The sequence below is a fragment of the Camelina sativa genome, chromosome 10, assembly GCF_030686135.1.
Source record: "Camelina sativa cultivar CO46 ecotype springtype chromosome 10, ASM3068613v1".
NCBI lineage: Eukaryota > Viridiplantae > Streptophyta > Magnoliopsida > Brassicales > Brassicaceae > Camelina > Camelina sativa.
Window position 1 is genome coordinate 22,166,443 of NC_141889.1, and position 19,441 is coordinate 22,185,883.

The window sequence follows — 19,441 nt, forward strand, 5'->3', positions numbered from 1 at the left end:
TACCAAATTATGTTTGGATATGGTAATCTCTTGTTTTTCGCGGTTGGAAGCACGTGCAAGGTGAATAAACTGGTCCAGATATCAAGTGGGACCCACATTGAATGATCCCTTGAGTTTTGAAAAAACGATATATGCGATTGCATGATATATACTAACGGATGCGATCATACCAGCACTAATGCACCGGATCCCATCAGAACTCCGCAGTTAAGCGTGCTTGGGCGAGAGTAGTACTAGGATGGGTGACCTCCCGGGAAGTCCTCGTGTTGCATCCCTCCCTCTTTTTTTTTTTTTTTTTTTGGTTGTTGCGTAAGACTATATATTACAAACATAACGTCGTAACTTTTACATCGTGAGGAACCACGCGACCCATAATACCTTTTCGGAAAGCCCCAAGAGTGTTTCTGGCAAGGCAATGGGTCTTCGTACCATTGGACCATTCCGGAGGCCGAATTTTGACGTTTGAAGGTGTTTCGGATGTTTTCCGGTGATCGCGACACAATTAGCTACGAATACCAAATTATGTTTGGATATGGTAATCTCTTGTTTTTCGCGGTTGGAAGCACGTGCAAGGTGAATAAACTGGTCCAGATATCAAGTGGGACCCACATTGAATGATCCCTTGAGTTTTCAAAAAACGATATATGCGATTGCATGATATATACTAACGGATGCGATCATACCCGCACTAATGCACCGGATCCCATCAGAACTCCGCAGTTAAGCGTGCTTGGGCGAGAGTAGTACTAGGATGGGTGACCTCCCGGGAAGTCCTCGTGTTGCATCCCTCCCTCTTTTTTTTTTTTTTTTTTTTTGGTTGTTGCGTAAGACTATATATTACAAACATAACGTCGTAACTTTTACATCGTGAGGAACCACGCGACCCATAATACCTTTTCGGAAAGCCCCAAGAGTGTTTCTGGCAAGGCAATGGGTCTTCTTACCATTGGACCATTCCGGAGGCCGAATTTTGACGTTTGAAGGTGTTTCGGATGTTTTCCGGTGATCGCGACACAATTAGCTACGAATACCAAATTATGTTTGGATATGGTAATCTCTTGTTTTTCGCGGTTGGAAGCACGTGCAAGGTGAATAAACTGGTCCAGATATCAAGTGGGACCCACATTGAATGATCCCTTGAGTTTTGAAAAAACGATATATGCGATTGCATGATATATACTAACGGATGCGATCATACCAGCACTAATGCACCGGATCCCATCAGAACTCCGCAGTTAAGCGTGCTTGGGCGAGAGTAGTACTAGGATGGGTGACCTCCCGGGAAGTCCTCGTGTTGCATCCCTCCCTCTTTTTTTTTTTTTTTTTTTGGTTGTTGCGTAAGACTATATATTACAAACATAACGTCGTAACTTTTACATCGTGAGGAACCACGCGACCCATAATACCTTTTCGGAAAGCCCCAAGAGTGTTTCTGGCAAGGCAATGGGTCTTCGTACCATTGGACCATTCCGGAGGCCGAATTTTGACGTTTGAAGGTGTTTCGGATGTTTTCCGGTGATCGCGACACAATTAGCTACGAATACCAAATTATGTTTGGATATGGTAATCTCTTGTTTTTCGCGGTTGGAAGCACGTGCAAGGTGAATAAACTGGTCCAGATATCAAGTGGGACCCACATTGAATGATCCCTTGAGTTTTCAAAAAACGATATATGCGATTGCATGATATATACTAACGGATGCGATCATACCAGCACTAATGCACCGGATCCCATCAGAACTCTGCAGTTAAGCGTGCTTGGGCGAGAGTAGTACTAGGATGGGTGACCTCCCGGGAAGTCCTCGTGTTGCATCCCTCCCTCTTTTTTTTTTGGTTGTTGCGTAAGACTATATATTACAAACATAACGTCGTAACTTTTACATCGTGAGGAACCACGCGACCCATAATACCTTTTCGGAAAGCCCCAAGAGTGTTTCTGGCAAGGCAATGGGTCTTCTTACCATTGGACCATTCCGGAGGCCGAATTTTGACGTTTGAAGGTGTTTCGGATGTTTTCCGGTGATCGCGACACAATTAGCTACGAATACCAAATTATGTTTGGATATGGTAATCTCTTGTTTTTCGCGGTTGGAAGCACGTGCAAGGTGAATAAACTGGTCCAGATATCAAGTGGGACCCACATTGAATGATCCCTTGAGTTTTGAAAAAACGATATATGCGATTGCATGATATATACTAACGGATGCGATCATACCAGCACTAATGCACCGGATCCCATCAGAACTCCGCAGTTAAGCGTGCTTGGGCGAGAGTAGTACTAGGATGGGTGACCTCCCGGGAAGTCCTCGTGTTGCATCCCTCCCTCTTTTTTTTTTTTTTTTTTTTGGTTGTTGCGTAAGACTATATATTACAAACATAACGTCGTAACTTTTACATCGTGAGGAACCACGCGACCCATAATACCTTTTCGGAAAGCCCCAAGAGTGTTTCTGGCAAGCCAATGGGTCTTCGTACCATTGGACCATTCCGGAGGCCGAATTTTGACGTTTGAAGGTGTTTCGGATGTTTTCCGGTGATCGCGACACAATTAGCTACGAATACCAAATTATGTTTGGATATGGTAATCTCTTGTTTTTCGCGGTTGGAAGCACGTGCAAGGTGAATAAACTGGTCCAGATATCAAGTGGGACCCACATTGAATGATCCCTTGAGTTTTCAAAAAACGATATATGCGATTGCATGATATATACTAACGGATGCGATCATACCAGCACTAATGCACCGGATCCCATCAGAACTCCGCAGTTAAGCGTGCTTGGGCGAGAGTAGTACTAGGATGGGTGACCTCCCGGGAAGTCCTCGTGTTGCATCCCTCCCTCTTTTTTTTTTTTTTTTTTTTGGTTGTTGCGTAAGACTATATATTACAAACATAACGTCGTAACTTTTACATCGTGAGGAACCACGCGACCCATAATACCTTTTCGGAAAGCCCCAAGAGTGTTTCTGGCAAGGCAATGGGTCTTCTTACCATTGGACCATTCCGGAGGCCGAATTTTGACGTTTGAAGGTGTTTCGGATGTTTTCCGGTGATCGCGACACAATTAGCTACGAATACCAAATTATGTTTGGATATGGTAATCTCTTGTTTTTCGCGGTTGGAAGCACGTGCAAGGTGAATAAACTGGTCCAGATATCAAGTGGGACCCACATTGAATGATCCCTTGAGTTTTGAAAAAACGATATATGCGATTGCATGATATATACTAACGGATGCGATCATACCAGCACTAATGCACCGGATCCCATCAGAACTCCGCAGTTAAGCGTGCTTGGGCGAGAGTAGTACTAGGATGGGTGACCTCCCGGGAAGTCCTCGTGTTGCATCCCTCCCTCTTTTTTTTTTTTTTTTTTTGGTTGTTGCGTAAGACTATATATTACAAACATAACGTCGTAACTTTTACATCGTGAGGAACCACGCGACCCATAATACCTTTTCGGAAAGCCCCAAGAGTGTTTCTGGCAAGGCAATGGGTCTTCGTACCATTGGACCATTCCGGAGGCCGAATTTTGACGTTTGAAGGTGTTTCGGATGTTTTCCGGTGATCGCGACACAATTAGCTACGAATACCAAATTATGTTTGGATATGGTAATCTCTTGTTTTTCGCGGTTGGAAGCACGTGCAAGGTGAATAAACTGGTCCAGATATCAAGTGGGACCCACATTGAATGATCCCTTGAGTTTTCAAAAAACGATATATGCGATTGCATGATATATACTAACGGATGCGATCATACCCGCACTAATGCACCGGATCCCATCAGAACTCCGCAGTTAAGCGTGCTTGGGCGAGAGTAGTACTAGGATGGGTGACCTCCCGGGAAGTCCTCGTGTTGCATCCCTCCCTCTTTTTTTTTTTTTTTTTTTTTGGTTGTTGCGTAAGACTATATATTACAAACATAACGTCGTAACTTTTACATCGTGAGGAACCACGCGACCCATAATACCTTTTCGGAAAGCCCCAAGAGTGTTTCTGGCAAGGCAATGGGTCTTCTTACCATTGGACCATTCCGGAGGCCGAATTTTGACGTTTGAAGGTGTTTCGGATGTTTTCCGGTGATCGCGACACAATTAGCTACGAATACCAAATTATGTTTGGATATGGTAATCTCTTGTTTTTCGCGGTTGGAAGCACGTGCAAGGTGAATAAACTGGTCCAGATATCAAGTGGGACCCACATTGAATGATCCCTTGAGTTTTGAAAAAACGATATATGCGATTGCATGATATATACTAACGGATGCGATCATACCAGCACTAATGCACCGGATCCCATCAGAACTCCGCAGTTAAGCGTGCTTGGGCGAGAGTAGTACTAGGATGGGTGACCTCCTGGGAAGTCCTCGTGTTGCATCCCTCCCTCTTTTTTTTTTTTTTTTTTTTGGTTGTTGCGTAAGACTATATATTACAAACATAACGTCGTAACTTTTACATCGTGAGGAACCACGCGACCCATAATACCTTTTCGGAAAGCCCCAAGAGTGTTTCTGGCAAGGCAATGGGTCTTCTTACCATTGGACCATTCCGGAGGCCGAATTTTGACGTTTGAAGGTGTTTCGGATGTTTTCCGGTGATCGCGACACAATTAGCTACGAATACCAAATTATGTTTGGATATGGTAATCTCTTGTTTTTCGCGGTTGGAAGCACGTGCAAGGTGAATAAACTGGTCCAGATATCAAGTGGGACCCACATTGAATGATCCCTTGAGTTTTGAAAAAACGATATATGCGATTGCATGATATATACTAACGGATGCGATCATACCAGCACTAATGCACCGGATCCCATCAGAACTCCGCAGTTAAGCGTGCTTGGGCGAGAGTAGTACTAGGATGGGTGACCTCCTGGGAAGTCCTCGTGTTGCATCCCTCCCTCTTTTTTTTTTTTTTTTTTTTGGTTGTTGCGTAAGACTATATATTACAAACATAACGTCGTAACTTTTACATCGTGAGGAACCACGCGACCCATAATACCTTTTCGGAAAGCCCCAAGAGTGTTTCTGGCAAGCCAATGGGTCTTCGTACCATTGGACCATTCCGGAGGCCGAATTTTGACGTTTGAAGGTGTTTCGGATGTTTTCCGGTGATCGCGACACAATTAGCTACGAATACCAAATTATGTTTGGATATGGTAATCTCTTGTTTTTCGCGGTTGGAAGCACGTGCAAGGTGAATAAACTGGTCCAGATATCAAGTGGGACCCACATTGAATGATCCCTTGAGTTTTCAAAAAACGATATATGCGATTGCATGATATATACTAACGGATGCGATCATACCAGCACTAATGCACCGGATCCCATCAGAACTCTGCAGTTAAGCGTGCTTGGGCGAGAGTAGTACTAGGATGGGTGACCTCCCGGGAAGTCCTCGTGTTGCATCCCTCCCTCTTTTTTTTTTGGTTGTTGCGTAAGACTATATATTACAAACATAACGTCGTAACTTTTACATCGTGAGGAACCACGCGACCCATAATACCTTTTCGGAAAGCCCCAAGAGTGTTTCTGGCAAGGCAATGGGTCTTCTTACCATTGGACCATTCCGGAGGCCGAATTTTGACGTTTGAAGGTGTTTCGGATGTTTTCCGGTGATCGCGACACAATTAGCTACGAATACCAAATTATGTTTGGATATGGTAATCTCTTGTTTTTCGCGGTTGGAAGCACGTGCAAGGTGAATAAACTGGTCCAGATATCAAGTGGGACCCACATTGAATGATCCCTTGAGTTTTCAAAAAACGATATATGCGATTGCATGATATATACTAACGGATGCGATCATACCCGCACTAATGCACCGGATCCCATCAGAACTCCGCAGTTAAGCGTGCTTGGGCGAGAGTAGTACTAGGATGGGTGACCTCCCGGGAAGTCCTCGTGTTGCATCCCTCCCTCTTTTTTTTTTTTTTTTTTTTTGGTTGTTGCGTAAGACTATATATTACAAACATAACGTCGTAACTTTTACATCGTGAGGAACCACGCGACCCATAATACCTTTTCGGAAAGCCCCAAGAGTGTTTCTGGCAAGGCAATGGGTCTTCTTACCATTGGACCATTCCGGAGGCCGAATTTTGACGTTTGAAGGTGTTTCGGATGTTTTCCGGTGATCGCGACACAATTAGCTACGAATACCAAATTATGTTTGGATATGGTAATCTCTTGTTTTTCGCGGTTGGAAGCACGTGCAAGGTGAATAAACTGGTCCAGATATCAAGTGGGACCCACATTGAATGATCCCTTGAGTTTTGAAAAAACGATATATGCGATTGCATGATATATACTAACGGATGCGATCATACCAGCACTAATGCACCGGATCCCATCAGAACTCCGCAGTTAAGCGTGCTTGGGCGAGAGTAGTACTAGGATGGGTGACCTCCTGGGAAGTCCTCGTGTTGCATCCCTCCCTCTTTTTTTTTTTTTTTTTTTTGGTTGTTGCGTAAGACTATATATTACAAACATAACGTCGTAACTTTTACATCGTGAGGAACCACGCGACCCATAATACCTTTTCGGAAAGCCCCAAGAGTGTTTCTGGCAAGCCAATGGGTCTTCGTACCATTGGACCATTCCGGAGGCCGAATTTTGACGTTTGAAGGTGTTTCGGATGTTTTCCGGTGATCGCGACACAATTAGCTACGAATACCAAATTATGTTTGGATATGGTAATCTCTTGTTTTTCGCGGTTGGAAGCACGTGCAAGGTGAATAAACTGGTCCAGATATCAAGTGGGACCCACATTGAATGATCCCTTGAGTTTTCAAAAAACGATATATGCGATTGCATGATATATACTAACGGATGCGATCATACCAGCACTAATGCACCGGATCCCATCAGAACTCTGCAGTTAAGCGTGCTTGGGCGAGAGTAGTACTAGGATGGGTGACCTCCCGGGAAGTCCTCGTGTTGCATCCCTCCCTCTTTTTTTTTTGGTTGTTGCGTAAGACTATATATTACAAACATAACGTCGTAACTTTTACATCGTGAGGAACCACGCGACCCATAATACCTTTTCGGAAAGCCCCAAGAGTGTTTCTGGCAAGGCAATGGGTCTTCTTACCATTGGACCATTCCGGAGGCCGAATTTTGACGTTTGAAGGTGTTTCGGATGTTTTCCGGTGATCGCGACACAATTAGCTACGAATACCAAATTATGTTTGGATATGGTAATCTCTTGTTTTTCGCGGTTGGAAGCACGTGCAAGGTGAATAAACTGGTCCAGATATCAAGTGGGACCCACATTGAATGATCCCTTGAGTTTTGAAAAAACGATATATGCGATTGCATGATATATACTAACGGATGCGATCATACCAGCACTAATGCACCGGATCCCATCAGAACTCCGCAGTTAAGCGTGCTTGGGCGAGAGTAGTACTAGGATGGGTGACCTCCCGGGAAGTCCTCGTGTTGCATCCCTCCCTCTTTTTTTTTTTTTTTTTTTTGGTTGTTGCGTAAGACTATATATTACAAACATAACGTCGTAACTTTTACATCGTGAGGAACCACGCGACCCATAATACCTTTTCGGAAAGCCCCAAGAGTGTTTCTGGCAAGCCAATGGGTCTTCGTACCATTGGACCATTCCGGAGGCCGAATTTTGACGTTTGAAGGTGTTTCGGATGTTTTCCGGTGATCGCGACACAATTAGCTACGAATACCAAATTATGTTTGGATATGGTAATCTCTTGTTTTTCGCGGTTGGAAGCACGTGCAAGGTGAATAAACTGGTCCAGATATCAAGTGGGACCCACATTGAATGATCCCTTGAGTTTTCAAAAAACGATATATGCGATTGCATGATATATACTAACGGATGCGATCATACCAGCACTAATGCACCGGATCCCATCAGAACTCCGCAGTTAAGCGTGCTTGGGCGAGAGTAGTACTAGGATGGGTGACCTCCCGGGAAGTCCTCGTGTTGCATCCCTCCCTCTTTTTTTTTTTTTTTTTTTTGGTTGTTGCGTAAGACTATATATTACAAACATAACGTCGTAACTTTTACATCGTGAGGAACCACGCGACCCATAATACCTTTTCGGAAAGCCCCAAGAGTGTTTCTGGCAAGGCAATGGGTCTTCTTACCATTGGACCATTCCGGAGGCCGAATTTTGACGTTTGAAGGTGTTTCGGATGTTTTCCGGTGATCGCGACACAATTAGCTACGAATACCAAATTATGTTTGGATATGGTAATCTCTTGTTTTTCGCGGTTGGAAGCACGTGCAAGGTGAATAAACTGGTCCAGATATCAAGTGGGACCCACATTGAATGATCCCTTGAGTTTTGAAAAAACGATATATGCGATTGCATGATATATACTAACGGATGCGATCATACCAGCACTAATGCACCGGATCCCATCAGAACTCCGCAGTTAAGCGTGCTTGGGCGAGAGTAGTACTAGGATGGGTGACCTCCCGGGAAGTCCTCGTGTTGCATCCCTCCCTCTTTTTTTTTTTTTTTTTTTGGTTGTTGCGTAAGACTATATATTACAAACATAACGTCGTAACTTTTACATCGTGAGGAACCACGCGACCCATAATACCTTTTCGGAAAGCCCCAAGAGTGTTTCTGGCAAGGCAATGGGTCTTCGTACCATTGGACCATTCCGGAGGCCGAATTTTGACGTTTGAAGGTGTTTCGGATGTTTTCCGGTGATCGCGACACAATTAGCTACGAATACCAAATTATGTTTGGATATGGTAATCTCTTGTTTTTCGCGGTTGGAAGCACGTGCAAGGTGAATAAACTGGTCCAGATATCAAGTGGGACCCACATTGAATGATCCCTTGAGTTTTCAAAAAACGATATATGCGATTGCATGATATATACTAACGGATGCGATCATACCCGCACTAATGCACCGGATCCCATCAGAACTCCGCAGTTAAGCGTGCTTGGGCGAGAGTAGTACTAGGATGGGTGACCTCCCGGGAAGTCCTCGTGTTGCATCCCTCCCTCTTTTTTTTTTTTTTTTTTTTTGGTTGTTGCGTAAGACTATATATTACAAACATAACGTCGTAACTTTTACATCGTGAGGAACCACGCGACCCATAATACCTTTTCGGAAAGCCCCAAGAGTGTTTCTGGCAAGGCAATGGGTCTTCTTACCATTGGACCATTCCGGAGGCCGAATTTTGACGTTTGAAGGTGTTTCGGATGTTTTCCGGTGATCGCGACACAATTAGCTACGAATACCAAATTATGTTTGGATATGGTAATCTCTTGTTTTTCGCGGTTGGAAGCACGTGCAAGGTGAATAAACTGGTCCAGATATCAAGTGGGACCCACATTGAATGATCCCTTGAGTTTTGAAAAAACGATATATGCGATTGCATGATATATACTAACGGATGCGATCATACCAGCACTAATGCACCGGATCCCATCAGAACTCCGCAGTTAAGCGTGCTTGGGCGAGAGTAGTACTAGGATGGGTGACCTCCCGGGAAGTCCTCGTGTTGCATCCCTCCCTCTTTTTTTTTTTTTTTTTTTTGGTTGTTGCGTAAGACTATATATTACAAACATAACGTCGTAACTTTTACATCGTGAGGAACCACGCGACCCATAATACCTTTTCGGAAAGCCCCAAGAGTGTTTCTGGCAAGGCAATGGGTCTTCGTGCCATTGGACCATTCCGGAGGCCGAATTTTGACGTTTGAAGGTGTTTCGGATGTTTTCCGGTGATCGCGACACAATTAGCTACGAATACCAAATTATGTTTGGATATGGTAATCTCTTGTTTTTCGCGGTTGGAAGCACGTGCAAGGTGAATAAACTGGTCCAGATATCAAGTGGGACCCACATTGAATGATCCCTTGAGTTTTGAAAAAACGATATATGCGATTGCATGATATATACTAACGGATGCGATCATACCAGCACTAATGCACCGGATCCCATCAGAACTCCGCAGTTAAGCGTGCTTGGGCGAGAGTAGTACTAGGATGGGTGACCTCCCGGGAAGTCCTCGTGTTGCATCCCTCCCTCTTTTTTTTTTTTTTTTTTTTGGTTGTTGCGTAAGACTATATATTACAAACATAACGTCGTAACTTTTACATCGTGAGGAACCACGCGACCCATAATACCTTTTCGGAAAGCCCCAAGAGTGTTTCTGGCAAGGCAATGGGTCTTCGTACCATTGGACCATTCCGGAGGCCGAATTTTGACGTTTGAAGGTGTTTCGGATGTTTTCCGGTGATCGCGACACAATTAGCTACGAATACCAAATTATGTTTGGATATGGTAATCTCTTGTTTTTCGCGGTTGGAAGCACGTGCAAGGTGAATAAACTGGTCCAGATATCAAGTGGGACCCACATTGAATGATCCCTTGAGTTTTCAAAAAACGATATATGCGATTGCATGATATATACTAACGGATGCGATCATACCAACACTAATGCACCGGATCCCATCAGAACTCCGCAGTTAAGCGTGCTTGGGCGAGAGTAGTACTAGGATGGGTGACCTCCCGGGAAGTCCTCGTGTTGCATCCCTCCCTCTTTTTTTTTTTTTTTTTTTTGGTTGTTGCGTAAGACTATATATTACAAACATAACGTCGTAACTTTTACATCGTGAGGAACCACGCGACCCATAATACCTTTTCGGAAAGCCCCAAGAGTGTTTCTGGCAAGGCAATGGGTCTTCTTACCATTGGAACATTCCGGAGGCCGAATTTTGACGTTTGAAGGTGTTTCGGATGTTTTCCGGTGATCGCGACACAATTAGCTACGAATACCAAATTATGTTTGGATATGGTAATCTCTTGTTTTTCGCGGTTGGAAGCACGTGCAAGGTGAATAAACTGGTCCAGATATCAAGTGGGACCCACATTGAATGATCCCTTGAGTTTTGAAAAAACGATATATGCGATTGCATGATATATACTAACGGATGCGATCATACCAGCACTAATGCACCGGATCCCATCAGAACTCCGCAGTTAAGCGTGCTTGGGCGAGAGTAGTACTAGGATGGGTGACCTCCCGGGAAGTCCTCGTGTTGCATCCCTCCCTCTTTTTTTTTTTTTTTTTTTTGGTTGTTGCGTAAGACTATATATTACAAACATAACGTCGTAACTTTTACATCGTGAGGAACCACGCGACCCATAATACCTTTTCGGAAAGCCCCAAGAGTGTTTCTGGCAAGCCAATGGGTCTTCGTACCATTGGACCATTCCGGAGGCCGAATTTTGACGTTTGAAGGTGTTTCGGATGTTTTCCGGTGATCGCGACACAATTAGCTACGAATACCAAATTATGTTTGGATATGGTAATCTCTTGTTTTTCGCGGTTGGAAGCACGTGCAAGGTGAATAAACTGGTCCAGATATCAAGTGGGACCCACATTGAATGATCCCTTGAGTTTTCAAAAAACGATATATGCGATTGCATGATATATACTAACGGATGCGATCATACCAGCACTAATGCACCGGATCCCATCAGAACTCCGCAGTTAAGCGTGCTTGGGCGAGAGTAGTACTAGGATGGGTGACCTCCCGGGAAGTCCTCGTGTTGCATCCCTCCCTCTTTTTTTTTTTTTTTTTTTTTGGTTGTTGCGTAAGACTATATATTACAAACATAACGTCGTAACTTTTACATCGTGAGGAACCACGCGACCCATAATACCTTTTCGGAAAGCCCCAAGAGTGTTTCTGGCAAGGCAATGGGTCTTCTTACCATTGGACCATTCCGGAGGCCGAATTTTGACGTTTGAAGGTGTTTCGGATGTTTTCCGGTGATCGCGACACAATTAGCTACGAATACCAAATTATGTTTGGATATGGTAATCTCTTGTTTTTCGCGGTTGGAAGCACGTGCAAGGTGAATAAACTGGTCCAGATATCAAGTGGGACCCACATTGAATGATCCCTTGAGTTTTGAAAAAACGATATATGCGATTGCATGATATATACTAACGGATGCGATCATACCAGCACTAATGCACCGGATCCCATCAGAACTCCGCAGTTAAGCGTGCTTGGGCGAGAGTAGTACTAGGATGGGTGACCTCCCGGGAAGTCCTCGTGTTGCATCCCTCCCTCTTTTTTTTTTTTTTTTTTTTGGTTGTTGCGTAAGACTATATATTACAAACATAACGTCGTAACTTTTACATCGTGAGGAACCACGCGACCCATAATACCTTTTCGGAAAGCCCCAAGAGTGTTTCTGGCAAGCCAATGGGTCTTCGTACCATTGGACCATTCCGGAGGCCGAATTTTGACGTTTGAAGGTGTTTCGGATGTTTTCCGGTGATCGCGACACAATTAGCTACGAATACCAAATTATGTTTGGATATGGTAATCTCTTGTTTTTCGCGGTTGGAAGCACGTGCAAGGTGAATAAACTGGTCCAGATATCAAGTGGGACCCACATTGAATGATCCCTTGAGTTTTCAAAAAACGATATATGCGATTGCATGATATATACTAACGGATGCGATCATACCAGCACTAATGCACCGGATCCCATCAGAACTCCGCAGTTAAGCGTGCTTGGGCGAGAGTAGTACTAGGATGGGTGACCTCCCGGGAAGTCCTCGTGTTGCATCCCTCCCTCTTTTTTTTTTTTTTTTTTTTTGGTTGTTGCGTAAGACTATATATTACAAACATAACGTCGTAACTTTTACATCGTGAGGAACCACGCGACCCATAATACCTTTTCGGAAAGCCCCAAGAGTGTTTCTGGCAAGGCAATGGGTCTTCTTACCATTGGACCATTCCGGAGGCCGAATTTTGACGTTTGAAGGTGTTTCGGATGTTTTCCGGTGATCGCGACACAATTAGCTACGAATACCAAATTATGTTTGGATATGGTAATCTCTTGTTTTTCGCGGTTGGAAGCACGTGCAAGGTGAATAAACTGGTCCAGATATCAAGTGGGACCCACATTGAATGATCCCTTGAGTTTTGAAAAAACGATATATGCGATTGCATGATATATACTAACGGATGCGATCATACCAGCACTAATGCACCGGATCCCATCAGAACTCCGCAGTTAAGCGTGCTTGGGCGAGAGTAGTACTAGGATGGGTGACCTCCCGGGAAGTCCTCGTGTTGCATCCCTCCCTCTTTTTTTTTTTTTTTTTTTTGGTTGTTGCGTAAGACTATATATTACAAACATAACGTCGTAACTTTTACATCGTGAGGAACCACGCGACCCATAATACCTTTTCGGAAAGCCCCAAGAGTGTTTCTGGCAAGCCAATGGGTCTTCGTACCATTGGACCATTCCGGAGGCCGAATTTTGACGTTTGAAGGTGTTTCGGATGTTTTCCGGTGATCGCGACACAATTAGCTACGAATACCAAATTATGTTTGGATATGGTAATCTCTTGTTTTTCGCGGTTGGAAGCACGTGCAAGGTGAATAAACTGGTCCAGATATCAAGTGGGACCCACATTGAATGATCCCTTGAGTTTTCAAAAAACGATATATGCGATTGCATGATATATACTAACGGATGCGATCATACCAGCACTAATGCACCGGATCCCATCAGAACTCCGCAGTTAAGCGCGCTTGGGCGAGAGTAGTACTAGGATGGGTGACCTCCCGGGAAGTCCTCGTGTTGCATCCCTCCCTCTTTTTTTTTTTTTTTTTTTTGGTTGTTGCGTAAGACTATATATTACAAACATAACGTCGTAACTTTTACATCGTGAGGAACCACGCGACCCATAATACCTTTTCGGAAAGCCCCAAGAGTGTTTCTGGCAAGGCAATGGGTCTTCTTACCATTGGAACATTCCGGAGGCCGAATTTTGACGTTTGAAGGTGTTTCGGATGTTTTCCGGTGATCGCGACACAATTAGCTACGAATACCAAATTATGTTTGGATATGGTAATCTCTTGTTTTTCGCGGTTGGAAGCACGTGCAAGGTGAATAAACTGGTCCAGATATCAAGTGGGACCCACATTGAATGATCCCTTGAGTTTTGAAAAAACGATATATGCGATTGCATGATATATACTAACGGATGCGATCATACCAGCACTAATGCACCGGATCCCATCAGAACTCCGCAGTTAAGCGTGCTTGGGCGAGAGTAGTACTAGGATGGGTGACCTCCCGGGAAGTCCTCGTGTTGCATCCCTCCCTCTTTTTTTTTTTTTTTTTTTTGGTTGTTGCGTAAGACTATATATTACAAACATAACGTCGTAACTTTTACATCGTGAGGAACCACGCGACCCATAATACCTTTTCGGAAAGCCCCAAGAGTGTTTCTGGCAAGCCAATGGGTCTTCGTACCATTGGACCATTCCGGAGGCCGAATTTTGACGTTTGAAGGTGTTTCGGATGTTTTCCGGTGATCGCGACACAATTAGCTACGAATACCAAATTATGTTTGGATATGGTAATCTCTTGTTTTTCGCGGTTGGAAGCACGTGCAAGGTGAATAAACTGGTCCAGATATCAAGTGGGACCCACATTGAATGATCCCTTGAGTTTTCAAAAAACGATATATGCGATTGCATGATATATACTAACGGATGCGATCATACCAGCACTAATGCACCGGATCCCATCAGAACTCCGCAGTTAAGCGTGCTTGGGCGAGAGTAGTACTAGGATGGGTGACCTCCCGGGAAGTCCTCGTGTTGCATCCCTCCCTCTTTTTTTTTTTTTTTTTTTTTGGTTGTTGCGTAAGACTATATATTACAAACATAACGTCGTAACTTTTACATCGTGAGGAACCACGCGACCCATAATACCTTTTCGGAAAGCCCCAAGAGTGTTTCTGGCAAGGCAATGGGTCTTCTTACCATTGGACCATTCCGGAGGCCGAATTTTGACGTTTGAAGGTGTTTCGGATGTTTTCCGGTGATCGCGACACAATTAGCTACGAATACCAAATTATGTTTGGATATGGTAATCTCTTGTTTTTCGCGGTTGGAAGCACGTGCAAGGTGAATAAACTGGTCCAGATATCAAGTGGGACCCACATTGAATGATCCCTTGAGTTTTGAAAAAACGATATATGCGATTGCATGATATATACTAACGGATGCGATCATACCAGCACTAATGCACCGGATCCCATCAGAACTCCGCAGTTAAGCGTGCTTGGGCGAGAGTAGTACTAGGATGGGTGACCTCCCGGGAATTCCTCGTGTTGCATCCCTCCCTCTTTTTTTTTTTTTTTTTTTTGGTTGTTGCGTAAGACTATATATTACAAACATAACGTCGTAACTTTTACATCGTGAGGAACCACGCGACCCATAATACCTTTTCGGAAAGCCCCAAGAGTGTTTCTGGCAAGCCAATGGGTCTTCGTACCATTGGACCATTCCGGAGGCCGAATTTTGACGTTTGAAGGTGTTTCGGATGTTTTCCGGTGATCGCGACACAATTAGCTACGAATACCAAATTATGTTTGGATATGGTAATCTCTTGTTTTTCGCGGTTGGAAGCACGTGCAAGGTGAATAAACTGGTCCAGATATCAAGTGGGACCCACATTGAATGATCCCTTGAGTTTTGAAAAAACGATATATGCGATTGCATGATATATACTAACGGATGCGATCATACCAGCACTAATGCACCGGATCCCATCAGAACTCCGCAGTTAAGCGCGCTTGGGCGAGAGTAGTACTAGGATGGGTGACCTCCCGGGAAGTCCTCGTGTTGCATCCCTCCCTCTTTTTTTTTTTTTTTTTTTTGGTTGTTGCGTAAGACTATATATTACAAACATAACGTCGTAACTTTTACATCGTGAGGAACCACGCGACCCATAATACCTTTTCGGAAAGCCCCAAGAGTGTTTCTGGCAAGGCAATGGGTCTTCTTACCATTGGAACATTCCGGAGGCCGAATTTTGACGTTTGAAGGTGTTTCGGATGTTTTCCGGTGATCGCGACACAATTAGCTACGAATACCAAATTATGTTTGGATATGGTAATCTCTTGTTTTTCGCGGTTGGAAGCACGTGCAAGGTGAATAAACTGGTCCAGATATCAAGTGGGACCCACATTGAATGATCCCTTGAGTTTTGAAAAAACGATATATGCGATTGCATGATATATACTAACGGATGCGATCATACCAGCACTAATGCACCGGATCCCATCAGAACTCCGCAGTTAAGCGTGCTTGGGCGAGAGTAGTACTAGGATGGGTGACCTCCCGGGAAGTCCTCGTGTTGCATCCCTCCCTCTTTTTTTTTTTTTTTTTTTTGGTTGTTGCGTAAGACTATATATTACAAACATAACGTCGTAACTTTTACATCGTGAGGAACCACGCGACCCATAATACCTTTTCGGAAAGCCCCAAGAGTGTTTCTGGCAAGCCAATGGGTCTTCGTACCATTGGACCATTCCGGAGGCCGAATTTTGACGTTTGAAGGTGTTTCGGATGTTTTCCGGTGATCGCGACACAATTAGCTACGAATACCAAATTATGTTTGGATATGGTAATCTCTTGTTTTTCGCGGTTGGAAGCACGTGCAAGGTGAATAAACTGGTCCAGATATCAAGTGGGACCCACATTGAATGATCCCTTGAGTTTTCAAAAAACGATATATGCGATTGCATGATATATACTAACGGATGCGATCATACCAGCACTAATGCACCGGATCCCATCAGAACTCCGCAGTTAAGCGTGCTTGGGCGAGAGTAGTACTAGGATGGGTGACCTCCCGGGAAGTCCTCGTGTTGCATCCCTCCCTCTTTTTTTTTTTTTTTTTTTTTGGTTGTTGCGTAAGACTATATATTACAAACATAACGTCGTAACTTTTACATCGTGAGGAACCACGCGACCCATAATACCTTTTCGGAAAGCCCCAAGAGTGTTTCTGGCAAGGCAATGGGTCTTCTTACCATTGGACCATTCCGGAGGCCGAATTTTGACGTTTGAAGGTGTTTCGGATGTTTTCCGGTGATCGCGACACAATTAGCTACGAATACCAAATTATGTTTGGATATGGTAATCTCTTGTTTTTCGCGGTTGGAAGCACGTGCAAGGTGAATAAACTGGTCCAGATATCAAGTGGGACCCACATTGAATGATCCCTTGAGTTTTGAAAAAACGATATATGCGATTGCATGATATATACTAACGGATGCGATCATACCAGCACTAATGCACCGGATCCCATCAGAACTCCGCAGTTAAGCGTGCTTGGGCGAGAGTAGTACTAGGATGGGTGACCTCCCGGGAATTCCTCGTGTTGCATCCCTCCCTCTTTTTTTTTTTTTTTTTTTTGGTTGTTGCGTAAGACTATATATTACAAACATAACGTCGTAACTTTTACATCGTGAGGAACCACGCGACCCATAATACCTTTTCGGAAAGCCCCAAGAGTGTTTCTGGCAAGCCAATGGGTCTTCGTACCATTGGACCATTCCGGAGGCCGAATTTTGACGTTTGAAGGTGTTTCGGATGTTTTCCGGTGATCGCGACACAATTAGCTACGAATACCAAATTATGTTTGGATATGGTAATCTCTTGTTTTTCGCGGTTGGAAGCACGTGCAAGGTGAATAAACTGGTCCAGATATCAAGTGGGACCCACATTGAATGATCCCTTGAGTTTTGAAAAAACGATATATGCGATTGCATGATATATACTAACGGATGCGATCATACCAGCACTAATGCACCGGATCCCATCAGAACTCCGCAGTTAAGCGTGCTTGGGCGAGAGTAGTACTAGGATGGGTGACCTACCGGGAAGTCCTCGTGTTGCATCCCTCCCTCTTTTTTTTTTTTTTTTTTTTGGTTGTTGCGTAAGACTATATATTACAAACATAACGTCGTAACTTTTACATCGTGAGGAACCACGCGACCCATAATACCTTTTCGGAAAGCCCCAAGAGTGTTTCTGGCAAGCCAATGGGTCTTCGTACCATTGGACCATTCCGGAGGCCGAATTTTGACGTTTGAAGGTGTTTCGGATGTTTTCCGGTGATCGCGACACAATTAGCTACGAATACCAAATTATGTTTGGATATGGTAATCTCTTGTTTTTCGCGGTTGGAAGCACGTGCAAGGTGAATAAACTGGTCCAGATATCAAGTGGGACCCACATTGAATGATCCCTTGAGTTTTCAAAAAACGATATATGCGATTGCATGATATATACTAACGGATGCGATCATACCAGCACTAATGCACCGGATCCCATCAGAACTCCGCAGTTAAGCGCGCTTGGGCGAGAGTAGTACTAGGATGGGTGACCTCCCGGGAAGTCCTCGTGTTGCATCCCTCCCTCTTTTTTTTTTTTTTTTTTTTGGTTGTTGCGTAAGACTATATATTACAAACATAACGTCGTAACTTTTACATCGTGAGGAACCACGCGACCCATAATACCTTTTCGGAAAGCCCCAAGAGTGTTTCTGGCAAGGCAATGGGTCTTCTTACCATTGGACCATTCCGGAGGCCGAATTTTGACGTTTGAAGGTGTTTCGGATGTTTTCCGGTGATCGCGACACAATTAGCTACGAATACCAAATTATGTTTGGATATGGTAATCTCTTGTTTTTCGCGGTTGGAAGCACGTGCAAGGTGAATAAACTGGTCCAGATATCAAGTGGGACCCACATTGAATGATCCCTTGAGTTTTCAAAAAACGATATATGCGATTGCATGATATATACTAACGGATGCGATCATACCAGCACTAATGCACCGGATCCCATCAGAACTCCGCAATTAAGCGTGCTTGGGCGAGAGTAGTACTAGGATGGGTGACCTCCCGGGAAGTCCTCGTGTTGCATCCCTCCCTCTTTTTTTTTTTTTTTTTTTTGGTTGTTGCGTAAGACTATATATTACAAACATAACGTCGTAACTTTTACATCGTGAGGAACCACGCGACCCATAATACCTTTTCGGAAAGCCCCAAGAGTGTTTCTGGCAAGGCAATGGGTCTTCTTACCATTGGACCATTCCGGAGGCCGAATTTTGACGTTTGAAGGTGTTTCGGATGTTTTCCGGTGATCGCGACACAATTAGCTACGAATACCAAATTATGTTTGGATATGGTAATCTCTTGTTTTTCGCGGTTGGAAGCACGTGCAAGGTGAATAAACTGGTCCAGATATCAAGTGGGACCCACATTGAATGATCCCTTGAGTTTTGAAAAAACGATATATGCGATTGCATGATATATACTAATGGATGCGATCATACCAGCACTAATGCACCGGATCCCATCAGAACTCCGCAGTTAAGCGTGCTTGGGCGAGAGTAGTACTAGGATGGGTGACCTCCCGGGAAGTCCTCGTGTTGCATCCCTCCCTCTTTTTTTTTTTTTTTTTTTTGGTTGTTGCGTAAGACTATATATTACAAACATAACGTCGTAACTTTTACATCGTGAGGAACCACGCGACCCATAATACCTTTTCGGAAAGCCCCAAGAGTGTTTCTGGCAAGCCAATGGGTCTTCGTACCATTGGACCATTCCGGAGG

General features: G+C 44.1%; 38 non-coding genes across 38 annotated transcripts; all 38 read left to right on the top strand.

Annotated features, from left to right (window-relative positions):
• Window positions 1–156: 156 nt before the first annotated feature.
• Window positions 157–275, top strand: LOC147937045 (5S ribosomal RNA). Its single transcript, XR_015569934.1, has one exon. It is a non-coding gene; the product is annotated as a 5S ribosomal RNA (ribosomal RNA).
• A 394-nt stretch (window positions 276–669) lies between these two features.
• LOC147937046 (5S ribosomal RNA) lies at window positions 670–788 on the top strand. Its single transcript, XR_015570036.1, has one exon. It is a non-coding gene; the product is annotated as a 5S ribosomal RNA (ribosomal RNA).
• A 396-nt stretch (window positions 789–1,184) lies between these two features.
• On the top strand, window positions 1,185–1,303 carry LOC147937047 (5S ribosomal RNA). Its single transcript, XR_015569935.1, has one exon. It is a non-coding gene; the product is annotated as a 5S ribosomal RNA (ribosomal RNA).
• A 394-nt stretch (window positions 1,304–1,697) lies between these two features.
• LOC147937048 (5S ribosomal RNA) lies at window positions 1,698–1,816 on the top strand. Its single transcript, XR_015569354.1, has one exon. It is a non-coding gene; the product is annotated as a 5S ribosomal RNA (ribosomal RNA).
• Window positions 1,817–2,201: 385 nt separating this feature from the next.
• LOC147937049 (5S ribosomal RNA) lies at window positions 2,202–2,320 on the top strand. Its single transcript, XR_015569936.1, has one exon. It is a non-coding gene; the product is annotated as a 5S ribosomal RNA (ribosomal RNA).
• Window positions 2,321–2,715: 395 nt separating this feature from the next.
• LOC147937050 (5S ribosomal RNA) lies at window positions 2,716–2,834 on the top strand. The gene has a single exon (XR_015569937.1). It is a non-coding gene; the product is annotated as a 5S ribosomal RNA (ribosomal RNA).
• A 395-nt stretch (window positions 2,835–3,229) lies between these two features.
• Window positions 3,230–3,348, top strand: LOC147937051 (5S ribosomal RNA). The gene has a single exon (XR_015569938.1). It is a non-coding gene; the product is annotated as a 5S ribosomal RNA (ribosomal RNA).
• Window positions 3,349–3,742: 394 nt separating this feature from the next.
• LOC147937052 (5S ribosomal RNA) lies at window positions 3,743–3,861 on the top strand. Its single transcript, XR_015570037.1, has one exon. It is a non-coding gene; the product is annotated as a 5S ribosomal RNA (ribosomal RNA).
• A 396-nt stretch (window positions 3,862–4,257) lies between these two features.
• LOC147937053 (5S ribosomal RNA) lies at window positions 4,258–4,376 on the top strand. The gene has a single exon (XR_015569874.1). It is a non-coding gene; the product is annotated as a 5S ribosomal RNA (ribosomal RNA).
• A 395-nt stretch (window positions 4,377–4,771) lies between these two features.
• On the top strand, window positions 4,772–4,890 carry LOC147937054 (5S ribosomal RNA). Its single transcript, XR_015569885.1, has one exon. It is a non-coding gene; the product is annotated as a 5S ribosomal RNA (ribosomal RNA).
• Window positions 4,891–5,285: 395 nt separating this feature from the next.
• LOC147937055 (5S ribosomal RNA) lies at window positions 5,286–5,404 on the top strand. Its single transcript, XR_015569355.1, has one exon. It is a non-coding gene; the product is annotated as a 5S ribosomal RNA (ribosomal RNA).
• Window positions 5,405–5,789: 385 nt separating this feature from the next.
• LOC147937056 (5S ribosomal RNA) lies at window positions 5,790–5,908 on the top strand. Its single transcript, XR_015570038.1, has one exon. It is a non-coding gene; the product is annotated as a 5S ribosomal RNA (ribosomal RNA).
• Window positions 5,909–6,304: 396 nt separating this feature from the next.
• Window positions 6,305–6,423, top strand: LOC147937057 (5S ribosomal RNA). Its single transcript, XR_015569897.1, has one exon. It is a non-coding gene; the product is annotated as a 5S ribosomal RNA (ribosomal RNA).
• A 395-nt stretch (window positions 6,424–6,818) lies between these two features.
• LOC147937058 (5S ribosomal RNA) lies at window positions 6,819–6,937 on the top strand. Its single transcript, XR_015569356.1, has one exon. It is a non-coding gene; the product is annotated as a 5S ribosomal RNA (ribosomal RNA).
• A 385-nt stretch (window positions 6,938–7,322) lies between these two features.
• LOC147937059 (5S ribosomal RNA) lies at window positions 7,323–7,441 on the top strand. Its single transcript, XR_015569939.1, has one exon. It is a non-coding gene; the product is annotated as a 5S ribosomal RNA (ribosomal RNA).
• A 395-nt stretch (window positions 7,442–7,836) lies between these two features.
• LOC147937060 (5S ribosomal RNA) lies at window positions 7,837–7,955 on the top strand. Its single transcript, XR_015569940.1, has one exon. It is a non-coding gene; the product is annotated as a 5S ribosomal RNA (ribosomal RNA).
• A 395-nt stretch (window positions 7,956–8,350) lies between these two features.
• LOC147937061 (5S ribosomal RNA) lies at window positions 8,351–8,469 on the top strand. The gene has a single exon (XR_015569942.1). It is a non-coding gene; the product is annotated as a 5S ribosomal RNA (ribosomal RNA).
• A 394-nt stretch (window positions 8,470–8,863) lies between these two features.
• Window positions 8,864–8,982, top strand: LOC147937062 (5S ribosomal RNA). The gene has a single exon (XR_015570039.1). It is a non-coding gene; the product is annotated as a 5S ribosomal RNA (ribosomal RNA).
• A 396-nt stretch (window positions 8,983–9,378) lies between these two features.
• LOC147937063 (5S ribosomal RNA) lies at window positions 9,379–9,497 on the top strand. The gene has a single exon (XR_015569943.1). It is a non-coding gene; the product is annotated as a 5S ribosomal RNA (ribosomal RNA).
• A 395-nt stretch (window positions 9,498–9,892) lies between these two features.
• LOC147937064 (5S ribosomal RNA) lies at window positions 9,893–10,011 on the top strand. Its single transcript, XR_015569944.1, has one exon. It is a non-coding gene; the product is annotated as a 5S ribosomal RNA (ribosomal RNA).
• Window positions 10,012–10,406: 395 nt separating this feature from the next.
• LOC147937065 (5S ribosomal RNA) lies at window positions 10,407–10,525 on the top strand. The gene has a single exon (XR_015569390.1). It is a non-coding gene; the product is annotated as a 5S ribosomal RNA (ribosomal RNA).
• A 395-nt stretch (window positions 10,526–10,920) lies between these two features.
• Window positions 10,921–11,039, top strand: LOC147937066 (5S ribosomal RNA). The gene has a single exon (XR_015569945.1). It is a non-coding gene; the product is annotated as a 5S ribosomal RNA (ribosomal RNA).
• Window positions 11,040–11,434: 395 nt separating this feature from the next.
• On the top strand, window positions 11,435–11,553 carry LOC147937067 (5S ribosomal RNA). Its single transcript, XR_015569946.1, has one exon. It is a non-coding gene; the product is annotated as a 5S ribosomal RNA (ribosomal RNA).
• A 396-nt stretch (window positions 11,554–11,949) lies between these two features.
• Window positions 11,950–12,068, top strand: LOC147937068 (5S ribosomal RNA). The gene has a single exon (XR_015569947.1). It is a non-coding gene; the product is annotated as a 5S ribosomal RNA (ribosomal RNA).
• A 395-nt stretch (window positions 12,069–12,463) lies between these two features.
• Window positions 12,464–12,582, top strand: LOC147937069 (5S ribosomal RNA). The gene has a single exon (XR_015569948.1). It is a non-coding gene; the product is annotated as a 5S ribosomal RNA (ribosomal RNA).
• A 396-nt stretch (window positions 12,583–12,978) lies between these two features.
• On the top strand, window positions 12,979–13,097 carry LOC147937070 (5S ribosomal RNA). The gene has a single exon (XR_015569949.1). It is a non-coding gene; the product is annotated as a 5S ribosomal RNA (ribosomal RNA).
• Window positions 13,098–13,492: 395 nt separating this feature from the next.
• On the top strand, window positions 13,493–13,611 carry LOC147937071 (5S ribosomal RNA). Its single transcript, XR_015569384.1, has one exon. It is a non-coding gene; the product is annotated as a 5S ribosomal RNA (ribosomal RNA).
• Window positions 13,612–14,006: 395 nt separating this feature from the next.
• On the top strand, window positions 14,007–14,125 carry LOC147937072 (5S ribosomal RNA). The gene has a single exon (XR_015569950.1). It is a non-coding gene; the product is annotated as a 5S ribosomal RNA (ribosomal RNA).
• Window positions 14,126–14,520: 395 nt separating this feature from the next.
• Window positions 14,521–14,639, top strand: LOC147937073 (5S ribosomal RNA). The gene has a single exon (XR_015569951.1). It is a non-coding gene; the product is annotated as a 5S ribosomal RNA (ribosomal RNA).
• A 396-nt stretch (window positions 14,640–15,035) lies between these two features.
• On the top strand, window positions 15,036–15,154 carry LOC147937074 (5S ribosomal RNA). Its single transcript, XR_015570042.1, has one exon. It is a non-coding gene; the product is annotated as a 5S ribosomal RNA (ribosomal RNA).
• Window positions 15,155–15,549: 395 nt separating this feature from the next.
• Window positions 15,550–15,668, top strand: LOC147937075 (5S ribosomal RNA). The gene has a single exon (XR_015569385.1). It is a non-coding gene; the product is annotated as a 5S ribosomal RNA (ribosomal RNA).
• Window positions 15,669–16,063: 395 nt separating this feature from the next.
• Window positions 16,064–16,182, top strand: LOC147937076 (5S ribosomal RNA). The gene has a single exon (XR_015569953.1). It is a non-coding gene; the product is annotated as a 5S ribosomal RNA (ribosomal RNA).
• A 395-nt stretch (window positions 16,183–16,577) lies between these two features.
• LOC147937077 (5S ribosomal RNA) lies at window positions 16,578–16,696 on the top strand. The gene has a single exon (XR_015569954.1). It is a non-coding gene; the product is annotated as a 5S ribosomal RNA (ribosomal RNA).
• Window positions 16,697–17,092: 396 nt separating this feature from the next.
• On the top strand, window positions 17,093–17,211 carry LOC147937078 (5S ribosomal RNA). The gene has a single exon (XR_015570053.1). It is a non-coding gene; the product is annotated as a 5S ribosomal RNA (ribosomal RNA).
• Window positions 17,212–17,606: 395 nt separating this feature from the next.
• LOC147937079 (5S ribosomal RNA) lies at window positions 17,607–17,725 on the top strand. Its single transcript, XR_015569340.1, has one exon. It is a non-coding gene; the product is annotated as a 5S ribosomal RNA (ribosomal RNA).
• Window positions 17,726–18,120: 395 nt separating this feature from the next.
• LOC147937080 (5S ribosomal RNA) lies at window positions 18,121–18,239 on the top strand. The gene has a single exon (XR_015569386.1). It is a non-coding gene; the product is annotated as a 5S ribosomal RNA (ribosomal RNA).
• Window positions 18,240–18,634: 395 nt separating this feature from the next.
• LOC147937081 (5S ribosomal RNA) lies at window positions 18,635–18,753 on the top strand. Its single transcript, XR_015569538.1, has one exon. It is a non-coding gene; the product is annotated as a 5S ribosomal RNA (ribosomal RNA).
• A 395-nt stretch (window positions 18,754–19,148) lies between these two features.
• Window positions 19,149–19,267, top strand: LOC147937082 (5S ribosomal RNA). The gene has a single exon (XR_015569955.1). It is a non-coding gene; the product is annotated as a 5S ribosomal RNA (ribosomal RNA).
• The last annotated feature ends 174 nt before the right edge of the window (window positions 19,268–19,441 follow it).